Below are 16,135 nucleotides of genomic sequence, written 5' to 3'. Positions count from 1 at the left end.
GATCATCACTGCATTGTGAGATATTAAACTGAGAATATAGTCATTGCTGTGTCTTTAAAGTGAATGCCCTTAAAACTTATACAATGAATTAAATTTCTGTCATTTAAATATATGTATCATTTGCAAATTACTATTAAGTTATTTTGCTGGTAGGGACAGCTGGTTTTCAAACAGTTTTAAGTAAGTTGAATTTATCTTTTCTTGTCAGCAGTCGGACAATCTGGAATCAGCCTAGCAAGGATGTGAAACCTGGTACCAGCAAGATGAACCATAGGATCTCGAGTACAACACATGAATGTTGCCTCGTTCTGCCATCTGGCATTGAGAGTTTTAGCAAAGAGTCCCGGCCAAGATGTTATTGAATAGATGTTAGTCTTTGGTTTCCGAAGACCACACACAGTATAATACTGGATATGATGCATGATGTGTACAATAACCTCTCAATACCCTTTCACCCAGCAGCTGGGCCAAGAGGACATTGTGCTCAGTTTTTGACCAACAACTTGCAGGTCAACAACCCTTCTCCGAGTTGGAAGTTTCCATGTTTAATCAAAATGAGCTGTGATTTCAAATCAAGGGCAAAGCACCGTCTTTGTTTTTTTCCCTCCAGTGAGCTAATTGTCCTTTTTCTTTCAGCTTTCAGACAGTGATTTCTGCTTGCTCCGCTAGAGAAAAACAGACAGGGTGCTGCAAATCGCTAATAAGGCCTCCATTGGAATGCTATACCAAGACAAGACAGTGCCAAGTGTTAGAGGACAGCTCTTAACACTGCGCTGAGGGTTCAGCGCCGATTCTGGCGTCGTAAAATGGGGGATAAAACTCTCAGTATTTCAGGTACCGAGAGTCAGTATCAAATCCTCATGGAAATGAAAAGAGAAAATGGTGGAAAACAGCTCAGCAGGTCAGGCAGCATTTTCAGGGAGAGGCATGGGCTAACGTTTTAGATCGATGAACTTTCGTCACGTGCTGGAACTGAACAGATTTTAAGCAACAGCTGTGGGTGATAAAAGAGTGAGGGGAGAGAGAAGAAACAGAAAGAAAAGATCTGAGGTGGTTCACTTTATTTGGTACCATGTTTCACGTCCACGTTATCCCAGTCCCACATAGTCCAACTGCCAAAAACAAAGGTCTATTCAACCTGCTTAACGTAAAGAAGTCTAACAAAAGGTATATATATTTAAGTGGCCAAAATTAAATTTATTACTTAGGTTGTCTCAGGACATTCACTTGAAACACACAGCAATGACTATATTCTTAGCTTAATTTAGCTGCGATAGGTGTAAGTGAAGTAACATTTAATCAAAGGTGGAGTAAAATCTTCAGATGAACACTTCTAAGGTACCTAAAGTTCTGAAGAAGAGTCATAAAGACTCGAAATGTTGGCTGGAATTTTCCAGCCCTTCCTGCCGATGGGATTTTCCGGTCCTGCCAACAGTGACTCCCTGCAGTGGAGGGTGTGAGCAACGGGAAATCCCGTTGACAGTGGCAAGACCCGAAGATCCTGCCACTGGCAAATGCCGGGCCGCCCCTGATGCCGCCAAACATGCGGCCGGTGGGAGCAGGTGGTGGGGACTAAAATGTCACCTGTTAACTCTATTTTCTCTCTCTATAGTTGCTGCCAGACCTGATGAGGTTTTCCAGCATTTTCAGTTTTTATTTACTCCGAATGCACCAACGGGCATGTTCCATTTCCATCACCGTCTTGATTTTAAAATCCTCGTCCTTATTTTCAAATTCATCCATGCCCTCATCCCCTCCCTCTCTGACATCTCCTCCAATCCCATAACCCTCTGAGATATCTGTGCTCATTTGATTCTGGCCTCTTGAATTGCACCATGATTGGCAGTCGCACCTAATTTCTGCAATATCCACCTCCTCAACCTCTCCACCTCTCTACCTCTAATTCTTTCTTTAGGACACTCATTAAAACCTATCTCTTTCAGCAAGATGGTGGTCTTCTGATCAAATGTCTCCTTATGCAGCTTGGCATCACACATTGTTGTAATAAATTCCTATGCAACCTTGGGGAGTTTCATTACATTAAAGGGGCTAATATCTTGTCGTTGTTGTCAGTGAATCAGGGCTTCCTCCTGAGTGAATTTAGCACTTTAAACCCAATTAGCAAATTATGGAAATTATTTTTTGGCTCTGTCTGTTGTGCACCATATTCAAATGCATGTCCAAACCCTCAAAGAGAGCTCTGAGACACACCCTGTTACCCTTGCTCTAATATGTAACTGGTTTCAAATCAGTGACGTAACTATCAGGCATCTGCAGCTGTTAAAGGTCAGAAAGACTCTGCTATGAGATTAATATTGTTGCCTCCAATTTAAAAAAAGTTCTTTAAAAAAACGCGGGATTGGCAATCTATAGCCCCTCTGTCAAATTGGCTACTTAATGTGGGCATTAAGTTTTTTTTCACGGTTTTGGCATTGAGCAAAGCTGATTGTCTTCTTCTTTCTCTTACCACACCTATTACTGCACTAAGGCAGACTTTCATCTGTCACCAGGGATTTATAGCTTATGGGGTGCCACTACACATCAAGCATGGATGATCAGGAGTCTCTCCCACTCTTACCACCAACCAGTTGGCATGTTGGAAGTAGTTTGCAGGCCAACACTCAATTTGTTTGGCCACTTTATCAATGCACCTTTCTTGGCCGTCAAGTCCTGTGGTGGGACACAAATCCGGGGCTTCTGGCCCAGAGGCAGAGATGCTGCCACAGCGCCGCCAGACCTTCAACGCTGATTGTACACAGGCAAATTAACGTCAAGCGCTACAGAGTCGCAAGTGATGAAAAATGTGATGAAGACCATACGAAATGCTGCCTATAAAGGGAGGGTATTCGTTGGCTTGCATTTCTACAATGCCTTTCTGAACTCAGGATGTCCCAAAGAGCTTTTACAACCAATTAATTAATTTTGAAATTTACATGGATTGTGGATGTACCAGTATTTATTGCCCATTCTTAATTATCCTGGAGCAAGTAACGGTGAACTGCCTTCTCGACCGTTGCAGTTCCCCTGGTATGGTACACCCAGAGTCCATATAATTGTCACCATTGTAACGTAGGTAACATAGCAGCCAATTTGTGTACAACAAGATCCCACAAATGGCAAGAGATGAATGACCAATTAATCTGTTTTAGTTGGTTGATGGATAATTATTGGCCAGGACACTGGGGCGAATTCCTTTGCTCTTTTTCGGGGGAATTTCTGATGTGAGTGTGAAGAACTTTTTAATCGGTTCTGCATCTAGCAGAGCTGGCATGGTCTTGTTGGGATGAATGGCTTCTCATTGCTGCATTTGGCTCTAGAAAGCCATGGGGTGGGATTCTTTGTCCCGTCGCACCGGTTTTACGGTGCGGCGTGCCCCACCAGCAGTGGGATTCTCTGTCCCGGCAGCCAGCCAATGGGGTTTTCCATTGTGGACGCCCCCATGTAGTTGGGAAAACCGTGGGCGTAAATGCGCTGCTGGCGAAGCGGAGGATTCCGCCGGCAGAGATTCCAGCTGATGGTATCTTTTGCCCCCACCCGAGAGGACAGGCGGAGCCTCGGTTCAACATACCATTAAAACGTTTGGTATACCTTCATTACTGTTGCAGAGACATCAGTGAGTATAGTGGATCTGTAGCCCTTGATTCTTGCAGGCTCATGTCTCTGAAATGGGGCTTGGACCCACAATCTTCTGACCCAGACATTTATGGCCCACTTAGCCAAGGCTGACACTCATGTTACCTGCTAATGCACCCATTCTTTGAAGGGGAGATGCCTAACTTAGCAAGTGCAAAACAGGCTGGAATGAAAATAAATCGCAGAGCGAACTAAAGTTGCAGCAGAAAGCAATTAAAGAGAGGCATTCATATTACTGACATGCACTTTCATCCCTTATTTCCTGCTACTGCAGAGTAAGGTCTCAAGGATAAAGAGCAGAGGTTAATGGCGTGTGTACACAAAACATACAAAAGTAAAATTAACACTCACTACAAAAGTGGATGGTGCAACAAACAATTTTATTTAACAACTTGACTTCCATTAGCTGGCTCATTTATCTTGAACACAATTTTATTGTGAGGGGGGATGGTAGGGGGTTGCCTTTTATCTCTCTTCATCTTTTACTGAACATACAGTGGGTCAGGAAGCACACTGAGCTGGCACACTGTGCTCTCATGACCAGCAGCTGGCTTTCAACCCAGTCTAACCAGTACTGCTGGGTGAAAAACACTTTTTTTTGTTGCATACTCATGTTTTCGATTTGCAAACACAATGTTAGAAGCTGAACCATTCTCACTCACAGGACTGTAGGCCCGATTTTAATGCCGTGTAAGTGAATGGGCTTTGAGTGAGTGAAGTGTAGCACTGTATCTGCACACAATGTAAAAACACATCTGGGTGACAGGGCATCACCCTTGGTTTGAGTTGAGACCTAGATTTCCACAATCAGCTCCTTTTGTCCCCTTTATTAGATGGATTTATTGGGCTGAATTCTATCTTTTTCTTTGCATTGAGGTTCAGTGTTTATACATCTGGGGCAGCACTGTAGCACAGTGATTAGCATTGTGGCTTCACAGTGCCAGGGTCCCAGGTTCGATTCCCAGCTGGGTCACTGTCTGTGCGGAGTCTGCATGTTCTCTCCGTGTCTGCGTGGGTTTCCTCCGGGTACTCCGGTTTCCTCCCACAGTCGAAAGACATGCAGGTTAGGTGGATTGGCCACTCTAAATTGCCCTTAGTGTCCAAAACAGTTAAGGGGGTTATTGGGTTATGGGGATTGGGTGGAAGTGAGGGCTTAAAGTAATTTGGTGCAGACCCGATGGGCCGAATGGCCTCCTTCTGCATTGTATGTTCTATTACATCGAAACAGGCCATTCCCAGACTTGACTTTGCCAATGTTGATTGTCCAGAAAAGCCTCTATCCACTACTCTTTATCAAAACCAGTGTGGCCTGGGGCCATAGATGGCCTGTCAGGGTTCTGACTATGGCTCATGAGACATTTTATTGACCGTGGCCCACGCACAGGGTTGCTACATTCCATCCGCGTAGACTTTTTTCCTACCGGTATGACTGAAGTGAACTGCACAAAGAGCAAGAGCAAGTGAAGTGAGGTAAGTGCTGATTCTTCACAACATTGAGTGTGAGAGCCATGTGCTCCCTCTGCATCCAAAGTGTAAATATTTCTTATGTTTTTAACATTTGAAGTTGATGATAGTTCCATTAATACATGAATGATTAAGCATTGTCTAGAACCTGTTATGAAATATTCAGCATGTATTAAATGTATTTAATCTTATTCATGGGGTGATGGTTAGCGAACAGGCCCGATTTCAATCTTACGGCCCACCGAGATGAAGGAGGGCCACTCATGCGGCTCACTCACTAGCCTAGATTATCCATCACTGATCTAACCCTGTCAGCATATCCTTCTGTTCCTTTCGCACGCCTCCCCATAAATGCTGTTCAACTTGTGGCAATGATTTCCACATTCTCGCCACTCTTTGAGGAAAACAAAAGTTTGTTGGTGACTATCTTCTATTGACAACTGCTAGCTTTGGGCTCCTGAAAAATAGAAGCATTTTCTCTCTGTCTGCCAAATCAAACGCTTTCACTGTCTTAAAGAGCACCTACCTCTTAGTCTTTCCTTTTCTAGAGGAAAAGAATCCCATTTGGTGAGAATAATTTTATACACTTTTACACATATCATTCACGGTCAGCACGGTAGCACAGTGGTTAGCACTGTAGCTTCACTGCGCCAGGATCCCAGGATCGATTCCCCGCTTGGGTCACTGTCTGTGCGGAGTCTGCACGTTCTCCCCGTTTCTGCGTGAGTTTCCTCCGGGTGCTCCGATTTCCTCCCACAGTCCAAAGACGTGCAGGTTAGGTGGATTGGTCATGCTAAATTGCACCCTGTGTCCAAAAAAGGTTAGGAGGGGTTATTGGGTTGCGGGGATAGGGTGGAAGTGAGGGCTTAAGTGGGGCGGTGCAGACTCGATGGGCCAAATGGCCTCCTTCTGCACCGTATGTTCTATGTTCAAACTATATTATATGCATCAGTGTTCTTTTCCTCAGCTCAGTTTGCTTTGTTTTGTCATATTTATGTGTTTGGGCAATGTGAGGTTAAATAGGATACAAGTTACATTTAAATGCAGCCACTTTGGGCGATTTTAAACTCATCAAATTTAAAAGCAAAAGGCTTACATTTGTACAGCACTTTTCACATCTTGAGGACACCCCAAATTACCTTATAGCAAATGAAACACGTTTTACAAGTCATTTTTTGTAATGACGGAAACGCCAAAATCAATTTCCACACAGCAAGACCCCAGAAAGAATGGTGTGATAATAACCAGAGAAACAACATTTGTGATTTTGCTTAAAGGATAAATATTGGGCAGGATACAAGGGGTAACTCCCCTGCTCCTCTTCCAAATAGTTTAAAAAAAAAAAAAAATTTTTATTCCAAAATTTTCACAGATTATCACAACAGAAAAATAGAACCCCCCCACCCCCCGTTGCTGCTGCTGCTGACCATCTCCTAACGCTCCACCAGGAAGTCCAGGAACGGCTGCCACCACCTGAAGAACCGTTGCACAGATCCCTTTAAGGCAAATTTCACCTTCTCCAATTTAATAAACCCAGCCATGTCGTTAATCCAGGATTCCATGCTTGGGGGCCTCGCATCCTTCCACTGAAGAAGAATCCTTCGTCGGGCTACCAGGGACGCAAAGGCCAGAATACCGGCCTCTTTCGCCTCCTGCACTCCCGGCTCGTCCGACACCCCAAATATTGCGAGCCCCCTGCTAGGCCTAACCCTAGCATTCACTACCCTTGACACCGTCCTCGCTACGCCCCTCCAGAACTCCTCCAACGCTGGACATGCCCAGAACATCTGGGTGTGGTTTGCTGGGCTCCCCGAACACCTCGCACATCTGTCCTCACTCCCAAAAAACCGGCTTAGCCTTGCCCCGGTCATGTACGCCCTGTGCAGTACCTTAAATTGTATCAGGCTGAGCCTCGCGCAAGAGGAGGAAGAGTTTACCCTTCCCAGGGCATCCACCCACATACCCTCGTCGATCTCCTCCCCCAGCTCCTCCTCCCACTTCCCTTTTAACTCCTCTGCCGAGGCCTCCTCCTCCTCCTGCATCACCTGATAAGTTGCCGAGATCCTACCCTTTCCAACCCACACCCCCGAAAGCACCCTGTCCTGGACCCTGCGCGCCGGCAGCAGCGGAAACTCCACCACCTGTCGCCTAACGAACGCCCTTACCTGCATATATCTGAAAGCATTTCCAGGGGGGAGCCCGAATTTCTCCTCCAGCTCCCCAAGGCTTGAAAACTTCCCGTCTATGAACAGGTCCCCCATCCTCCTAATACCTGCCCTGTGCCAACTCAGGAACCCCCCATCCATTTTCCCCGGAAAAATTGATGGTTCTCCCGTATCGGGGACCACACCGAAGCCCCCACCTCCCCCCTGTGGAGTCTCCATTGCCCCCAGATTTTGAGGGTCACCGCTACCACCGGGCTCATGGTGTACCTCGTCGGAGGAAGCGGCAGCGGTGCCGTCACCAGCGCCCCCAGGCCCGTGTCTACACAGGACACCATCTCCAGCCTCTTCCACGCTGCTCCCTCCCCCTCCATTACCCACTTACTTTTCATCGCCACGTTGGCAGCCCAATAGTACCCACATAAGTTTGGCAACGCTAACCCCCCCACTGTCCCTGCTCCGCTCCAAGAACACCCTTCTCACCCTCGGGGTCTTCTTCGCCCATACGAACTCCATAATACTCCTGTTAGCCCGCTTAAAGAAGGCCTTAGGGATCAGGATGGGGAGGCACTGAAACAAAAACAAAAACCGTCATTTTAACCGACTGCACCCTACCCGCCAGGGAGAGCGGCAGCATATCCCACCTTTTGAACTCCTCCTCCATTTGCTCCACCAGCCTCGTTAAGTTGAGCTTATGCAGGGCCCCTCAGCTCCTAGCCATCTGAACCCCCAGGTATCTAAAACTTCTTTCTGCCCTTTTTAACGGAAGCTCACCAATCCCCCTTTCCTGGTCTCCCGGGTGCACCACGAACAGCTCGCTCTTCCCCATGTTGAGCTCATACCTGGAGACATCCCCAAACTCCCAAAGGATCCGCATCACCTCCAGCATTCCCCCCACCGGGTCCGCCACATACAATAGCAGATCGTCTGCATACAACGATAACCGGTATTCCTCCCCCCCCCCCCCGCACCAACCCTCTCCAGTTCCTAGACTCCCTTAAAGCCATGGCCAGGGGCTCAATCGCCAGCGCAAAGAGCAGGGGGGATAAAGGGCACCCCTGCCTCGTCCCTCGGTATAGCTGGAAATATTTCGACCTCCTCCTGTTCGTGGCCACACTCGCCACCGGGGCCTCATACAGCAACCTCACCCAGCTGATGAACCCCTCCCCAAACCCAAACCTCCTCAACACCTCACACAGGTACCCCCACTCCACCCTATCAAAGGCCTTCTCCGCGTCCATAGCGCCACTATCTCCGCCTCCCCCTCCACCGCCGCCATCATAATTACATTCAGGAGCCTACGTACGTTAGTATTCAACTGCCTCCCTTTCACAAAACCTGTATGATCCCCGTGTATGACCCCTGGAACACAGTCCTCAATCCTCATGGCCAATACCTTTGCTAGCAGTTTCGCAGCCACGTTAAGGAGTGAAATCGGCCTACAAAATCCGCACTGTACAGGGTCCTTGTCCCGCTTCAGAATTAGAGAAATTAGTGCCCTAGACATCATCGGGGGCAGGACCCCCCCTCCCTTGCCTCATTGAAAGTCCTTACCAGCAGCGGGTCCAACAGGTCCACGCACTTCCTCTAGAATTCCACCGGGAACCCATCTGGCCCCGGTGCCTTCCCCGCCTGCATACTCCCCAGTCCCTTGACCAGTTCCTCCAACCCAACCCGCCACCTGCCCCTCCTCTACCCTCGGGAACCTCAGCCGGTCCAGAAAGCGACCCATCCCCCACTCCTCCGATGGGGGCTCAGACCAACACAGTCCCTCGTAAAAGTCCCTGAAGACCCCATTAATACCCACCGCACTTCGCACCGTGCTCCCCCCTCCATCCCTAACTCCCCCGAGCTCCCTCGCTGCCTCCTGCTTCCGAAGCTGGTGTGCCAGCATCCGGCTTGCCTTCTCTCTGTATTCGTACACCGCCCCTTGCGCCTTCCTCCACTGCACCTCCGCCTTCCTGGTGGTCAACAGGTCGAACTCGGCCTGGAGGCTTCGTCGCTCCTTGAGTAGTCCCTCCTCGGGGGGCCTCTGAATACCTGCCATCCACCCTTACCATCTGCCCCACTAGCCTCTCCCTCTCTCTCCTCTCCTTCCCCTCTCTGTGGGCCCTAATGGAGATCAATTCACCCCTGATCACCGCCTTCAGCGCCTCCCAGACCACCCCTACCTGCACCCCCATTATCATTGACTCCCTTAAAGCCATTATCATTGGCCTCCAGGTACCTTTCTATACACCCCCGGACCCGCCCGCTCACATCCTCGTCCGCCAACAACCCCACCTCCAAGCGCCACAGTGGGCGCTGGTCCCTCTCCTCCCCCAGCTCGAGGTCCACCCAATGCGGGGCATGGTCAGAGATGGCTATTGCCGAATACTCTGTGTCCTCCACCCTCGGAATCAGCGCCCTGCTCATTACAAAAAAGTCAATCCGAGAGTAGGCCTTATGTACATGGGAGGAGAATGAGAATACCCTGGCCCCCGGCCTCGCAAACCTCCACGGATCCACTCCTCCCATCTGGTCCATAAACCCCCTCAGCACCTTGGCCGCCACCGGCCTCCTGTCCGTCCTAGACCAAGAGCGATCCAATGTCGGATCCAGCACCGTGTTGAAGTCATTATCAAGCCCCCTGTCTCCAAGTCCAGGATCCGGACCAACATGCGCCGCATGAACCCCGCATCATCCCAATTCGGGGCATATACATTTACCAAGACCACCCGCACCCCCTGCAGCTTACCACTCACCATCACATACCTACCTCCATTGTCTGCCACGATGCTCAACGCCTCAAACGACACCCACTTCCCCACCAAAATCGCCACCCCCTGATTTTTTGCATCCAACCCCGAATGGAACACCTGCCCTACCCACCCCTTTCTTAGCCTTACCTAATTTGCCACCCGCAGATGCGTTTCCTGGAGCATGACCACATCTGCCTTCAGCCCTTCAGGTGCGCGAACACACGGGCCCGTTTGACCAGCCCGTTCAGGCCTCTTACATTCCAGGTTATCAGCCGGATCAGGGGGCTGCCCCCCCCCCCCCCCCCCCCCCCCCCTGCCAATTAGCCATAACCCTTTCTAGGCCAGCCACATGACCGCACACCCCGCACTTCCCGTTCCCCCCAGCGGCAGACCCCCGCCCCGACCTCCTCTACAGACTCCAGCTCCCCCTTGGCCATTCCAGCAGCAACCCGGAGAGAGCAACAGAGTTAATGAGTGTAATTTAATGGAAAGGTTTAAGTGTAATTTCAGGCACGTTTGGCTGGGAGTTTCTCCCACTGTTGGCGAGTTTCCCACTGTTATCCAACCACACTTAGGGCACAATCTTCCCAAAAGGGAACAAAGTTCCCCGAGCGACCGTGTTTAGCTGCGTGTTTCCCAGCACTCGCAGTGCCGAGAAACATGTGAGTTTACAAAGCTACTCGTGCTGAAGAAGGGGCCTGAACTGGGACTGCACGGCCTAGGACACACATAGTGCCGTTTTTTACAATGGAGAGCTCTGCTCGCCAGAACTCCCCGTTGTAGCGAGAGATTGGGACGTCATTTTTAAATGGCATCCCCATCTCCGAGGCCCCCAAAAGAATCCCTGACTCCCCCTCAGCCTGAACACAATATGGGAGGGGTCCCCAACACAATATGGGAGGGGTCCCCCGCCCCTCCACACCGGGCAACCCCGGCCCGGTTACGCATGCGCGTTCAAAAAGTGCACCTTGGCAGTGCCCCTCCCAGCTGGCAGTGCCACCTGGGCAACTTTGCAATGCCAGGGTACCACCCTGCCCAACCGGCATAAAGCTGGGGGCCTCCGATTCCCTTGGAGGCCTCTACGAGTGCCATTCCGTCTGGTCCTTTATGAGGACCAATAACAAACAGCGCTTGCCCGAGGTCCCCAAGGCAAAGGGATTCAATCCCAAAGCCTCAGGTACCTCAGGAATCTGCACATTAGAGTAAGGCTTACTGCTTCGCTTTAAATGCAGAGTTGCCAAAACGTGATCCCGCCCATTGTGGGCAAGATTCACATCGCAATGTCTCGCGAGATTGCGTTTAATCTCATGAGGTGTTGCCGGGTAGATCCCGGGAGCGGGGTCTCCTGGCTTTCAACGACCAGGTTGTGCCGCAGCAAGCTACTTTTCTGGCGCAGTGTGGCTGGAGGATTGCATCCTTAGTCACTTTTTTGGGCCGTGGAGAGTTTCTCTCCCGGCTAGCTCATTTTGTCATCACTGGGGAGCTGAACTCGCTGGCCAGACCGGCTCCTCAGAGATTAGGTCATCATCTTGAAAGGGTGCCCCAATATCTAAGTGCGCTTGAGAGTCCGCCCCCCCCCCCCCCCCCCCCACCTATGGGCAATGGGGGCATGACCCCCCACCCCCCGCCCACCACCAAGTGAGGACACCCAAGCTATGGGGTTGCTGAGGGTCCCCACTTTTTATGCAACAAATAAAACTGGTTAATTTACTGTCTAATCTTTAACCCACCCCTCTTAACTCATAACACCTTCTATACACACACACAAACAAACAAACACAGACGGGAAAGAGGGGTGTAAAATAATGATGAAAGGATAAGAGTTTTTGTTTCAGGTGGACGTTCAGTTAGTTTCTTTTTCAGGTGGATGTGTCCTTTTCTTTCAGCTTGCAACTGTTTTCACTGTGGTCTCATAGAAATAGCAGGCAGCCAGCATTTGAGAGAGAGAGACAAAGAGAGAGCGTCTTCTTTCAGGGTCTAGAAGCTTCTCCCTTAAGACAGTTAGCAGCAGAGCAGAGAAAGAGAGATGCCCCCACCTTGAGGGTCCAGTGGATTCTCCCGAGCTCTCTCTGAAAAACCTTGCCTTACAGGAACCAATCACTGTCAGCTGCGGGGCAGAATTCTGTCCCTGACCAATCCATTGGCAACCAGCCAACCAATCAAAATTAACCCCTCCAATCTCTTGGGTGCCATAAAGTTTGGATTCCACTGCCCAAGTAGAAAACTTTATAACACAGTTTACTATTTTGACTCTTTTAGTTCCTCACTTCATCTGCTCGACTTAAAGGTATGTCTCCATTAACAATCCATGCACCAAAAATGATAAGTACAAAATAAAAGAAAAAGGAACTAAGGGAATCAATAGGTGGGGCCCTTTAAAAGAGCAGAGCACCAACTCGCTGCACCATCCTTCCCTCATTTTGAATGCAATAAAATGAGTTATGCGGCACTATAATGAGGCAAATTCATTCTTCAGTGTGGTTTGTCAGTTAGCTGTTTCACACCCACAGCTCCACATCTGGTCATTCCCTGATCTCATCCGCACAGTTATGGGCAGGGCTGGTTGTAAGTTTAAGTAGATCCCCTACTTCAGGGGGAACACTGTGCCAAGTTGCGCAACTCCTGTATCAAGCCAGGTTTTTTTCCCAATGTTACTAAGTTGGCCAGTAAGCAGTGATTAGTTGTAAAAGAGCCTGGGACAGCTGACAGCAAGGGAATGGGGAGATGGACAGAAACAAAATCAGAGAAAGAGTAACAGGGACATAGGGAGCGAGCGATACAAAATCTGCAACCACCGCCAAATGGGCTGCAACAGTTCAAGAAGGCTTCTCACCACTAGCTTCTCAATGCCAATTACGCCCCGGCAATAATAATGCTGGTCTAGTCAGCAAAATCCACGTCCCGAGAAAGAATTTAAAAAAAAGAAAGACAAAAGTAAGGCAGAGAGTAGCAGAGCGATAAGGAGAGATAGAGACAGAACACCGGAAAAAGAAGGCTGCAGGGCAACAATAACAGTCAATGGAAACAGACAGAGCTGGGGGATGGGGGGGCGCTGGTCATACTGAGAGAGGGGGGAGGGTCAGATTGGGAGGGACGGTTGGACCGTGGGTAATGGAGTGTCGGACCAGGGGGTTGAGGGGGTCGGTCTGGGAGTGGGGGGAGCTCTGGGTGGGGTGGTTGGACCGGGGGGGTGAGAGGTGTCAGACCGGGTGAGTGTCAAACCAGGAGGCTGTGCCGGACGGACGGACGGGGGGGTGTTCAGTTCGGTGAGGGGGTTGGACCGCACCCGATCTGCCAATGACAGTGGAAGGCTGTGACATACCAGCTTTTTAACATCCATTTCAACAACGTGTCCGTCATCCATCTTCTGTCTTAACATACATATATACATAGATACATAGAAGATAGGAGCAGGAGGAGGCTTTATGGCCCTTCGGGCCTGCTCCGCCATTCATCACGATCATGGCTGATCATCCAACTCAATAGCCTAATCCTGCTTTCTCCCCATCGCCTTTGAACCCATTCTCCCCAAGTGCTATATCCAGCCGCCTCCTGAATATATTTAAGGTTTTAGCATCAACTACTTCCTGTGGCAATGAATTCCACAGGCTCACCACTCTTTGTGTGAAGAAATATCTCCTTATCTCTGTCCGACATGGTTTACCCTGAATCCTAAGACTGTGACCCCTGGTTCTGGACACACACATCATCGGTAACATCTTCCCTGCATCTACCCTGTCTAGTCCTGTTAGAACTTTATAAGTCTCTATGAGATCCCCCCTCATTCTTCTGAACTCCAGCGAGAACAATCCCAACCTAGTCAATCTCTCCTCACGTGACAGTCCCACCATCACTGGAATCAGTCTGGTAAACCTTCGCTGCACTCCCTCGAGAGCATGAACATCCTTCCTCAGAGAAGGAGACCAAAACTGCACACAATACTCCAAGTGTGGCCTCACCAAGGCCCTGTACAATTGCAGCAACACATCCCTGCCTCTATACTCGAAACCTCTCACAATGAAGGACAACATACCATTAGCCTTCTTTACCGCCTGCTGCACCTGCATGCTTACCTTCAGCGACTGGTGCACAAGGACACCCAGGTCCCGCTGCACACTCCCCTCTCCCAATTTACAACCATTCAGGTAGTAATCTGCCTTCCTGTTTTTGCTTCCAAAGTGAATAACCTCACACTTATCCAAATTATACTGCACCTGCCATTGATTTGCTCACTCACCCAACCTGTCCAGATCATGCTGTAGGATCCCTACATCCTCGTCACAATTCACCCTCCCACCTAACTTGGTATCATCTGCAAACCTTGAGATGTTGCATTTTGTTCCCTCAACCAAATCATTAATATATATTTTGAATAGCTGGGGTCCCAGCACCGATCCCTGTGCAGCACTTAAGACTTGTCTGCATAAAATTTTTATCTGGCACTTCTCTGCCCATTTTCATATTTTGTCCAATGTCATCCTGTAATTTCTGAGCCACCTCTTCCAATTCTATACCCTGTATAAGTTGGCACCATCAGAAAATGTTGGCCAATTTGGATCCAGTTCATTTATGTCTATATCATAGAATTATCATAGAATTTACAGTGCAGAAGGAGGCCATTTGGCCCATCGCATCTGCACCGGCTCTTGGAAAGAGCACCCTACCCAAGGTCCACACCTCCACCCTATCCCCATAACCCAGTAACCCCACCCTACACTAAGGGCAATTTTGGACACTATGGGCAATTTAGCATGGCCAATCCACCTAACCCGCACATCTTTGGACTGTGGGAGGAAACCGGAGCACCCGGAGGAAACCCACGCACACACGGGGAGGATGTGCAGACTCCGCACAGACAGTGACCCAAGCCGGAATCGAACCTGGGACCCTGGAGCTGTGAAGCATTTGTGCTATCCACAATGCTACCGTCCTGCCCTTTCACCACGTATGAAAGAGTCCCTTTGCTGAGCCCTGAGATGTCTTTGTTTTTATTTATTTCATTGGATGGGGGCACCTCTGGCAAGGCCAGCATTCATTACCCATCCCTAATTGCCCTTGTACTGAGTGTCTTACTGTGCCATTTCAGGGAGCAGTTAAGTGTCAACCATATAGCTCCGCATCTGGAGTCACATGTAGACCAAACCAGGTAATGATGGGAAATCTCCTTCCCTAAAGCACATTGGTGAACCAGATGGGTATTTACAAAGGTTGATGAGAGTTGCCATGGTCAGCATTATTGAGACTAACTTTTCAATTCCCAATTTCGTAATTGAATTTTAAATTCCACGAGCTGTCATGGTGGGGTTTTCACTTGTGTTCCCAGACCGTCTGGGGCTGTAAGTTACTTGTCCAGTATAATAATAATCTTTATTGTCACAAGTAGGCTTACATTAACACTTCAATGAGTGACTTTACACCACCATCTTCCCCCAATACTCAGGACTTTTCTTAAGCCTGATACAGCTGCACTAAATGAATAGACAAACCTTTACATCTTTTTGGAATTATCTGGGAATTTGGGGAAAATACAAATCCACCTTGCTTTCTCCATGGTGTTTCACGTTTAAGTCAGCTTTCCTTCTTCAGCGTTTCATCACAGTAAGTTTTTCTTGAACTGCTCAGAAATGGCAGCCTAAGTGCTTGCCTCGTGGCAGAGACACATGACCACGGAAAGCCAGATGTGTCAATCAGACTGGTTACGTTTCAAAACCCAACATCCCCCTTTTCAAATTGAACAAACTATACAACATCGCTCTTTTCCTAGTGACCAAAGGACACATTTGCATGCATGCTCCTGTGTGACTGTGAGTTACCCAAGTTAGCAACTATATACCCACTGTTCTCATGCATTAACAATGGTTTGTTCTGTTAGTCAGTTGGCATGCATGCATCGTGCTTGTAATTAATAGACTGTGCAGGTCTCTTAATGGTCCACACACACGCTGTCATTGGCTGTTTGTTTGCGTGAACTTCATTGTGTGGAGAGTGTCATTCCCATTGCTCCGTTGTAATTGTTGGTCTATTGTGGTTGTTGGGGACAGATGGAACTCTGGGATTGATTGTAGTTCTGTACTCAGTACAGCTGGTATGATCTCTTCTTGACTAATTTCTAGGAAGGAACAGATTATCTAGCTG

Source organism: Scyliorhinus torazame, chromosome 1, assembly GCF_047496885.1.
Source record: "Scyliorhinus torazame isolate Kashiwa2021f chromosome 1, sScyTor2.1, whole genome shotgun sequence".
NCBI lineage: Eukaryota > Metazoa > Chordata > Chondrichthyes > Carcharhiniformes > Scyliorhinidae > Scyliorhinus > Scyliorhinus torazame.
This window is presented reverse-complemented; position numbering follows the sequence as displayed.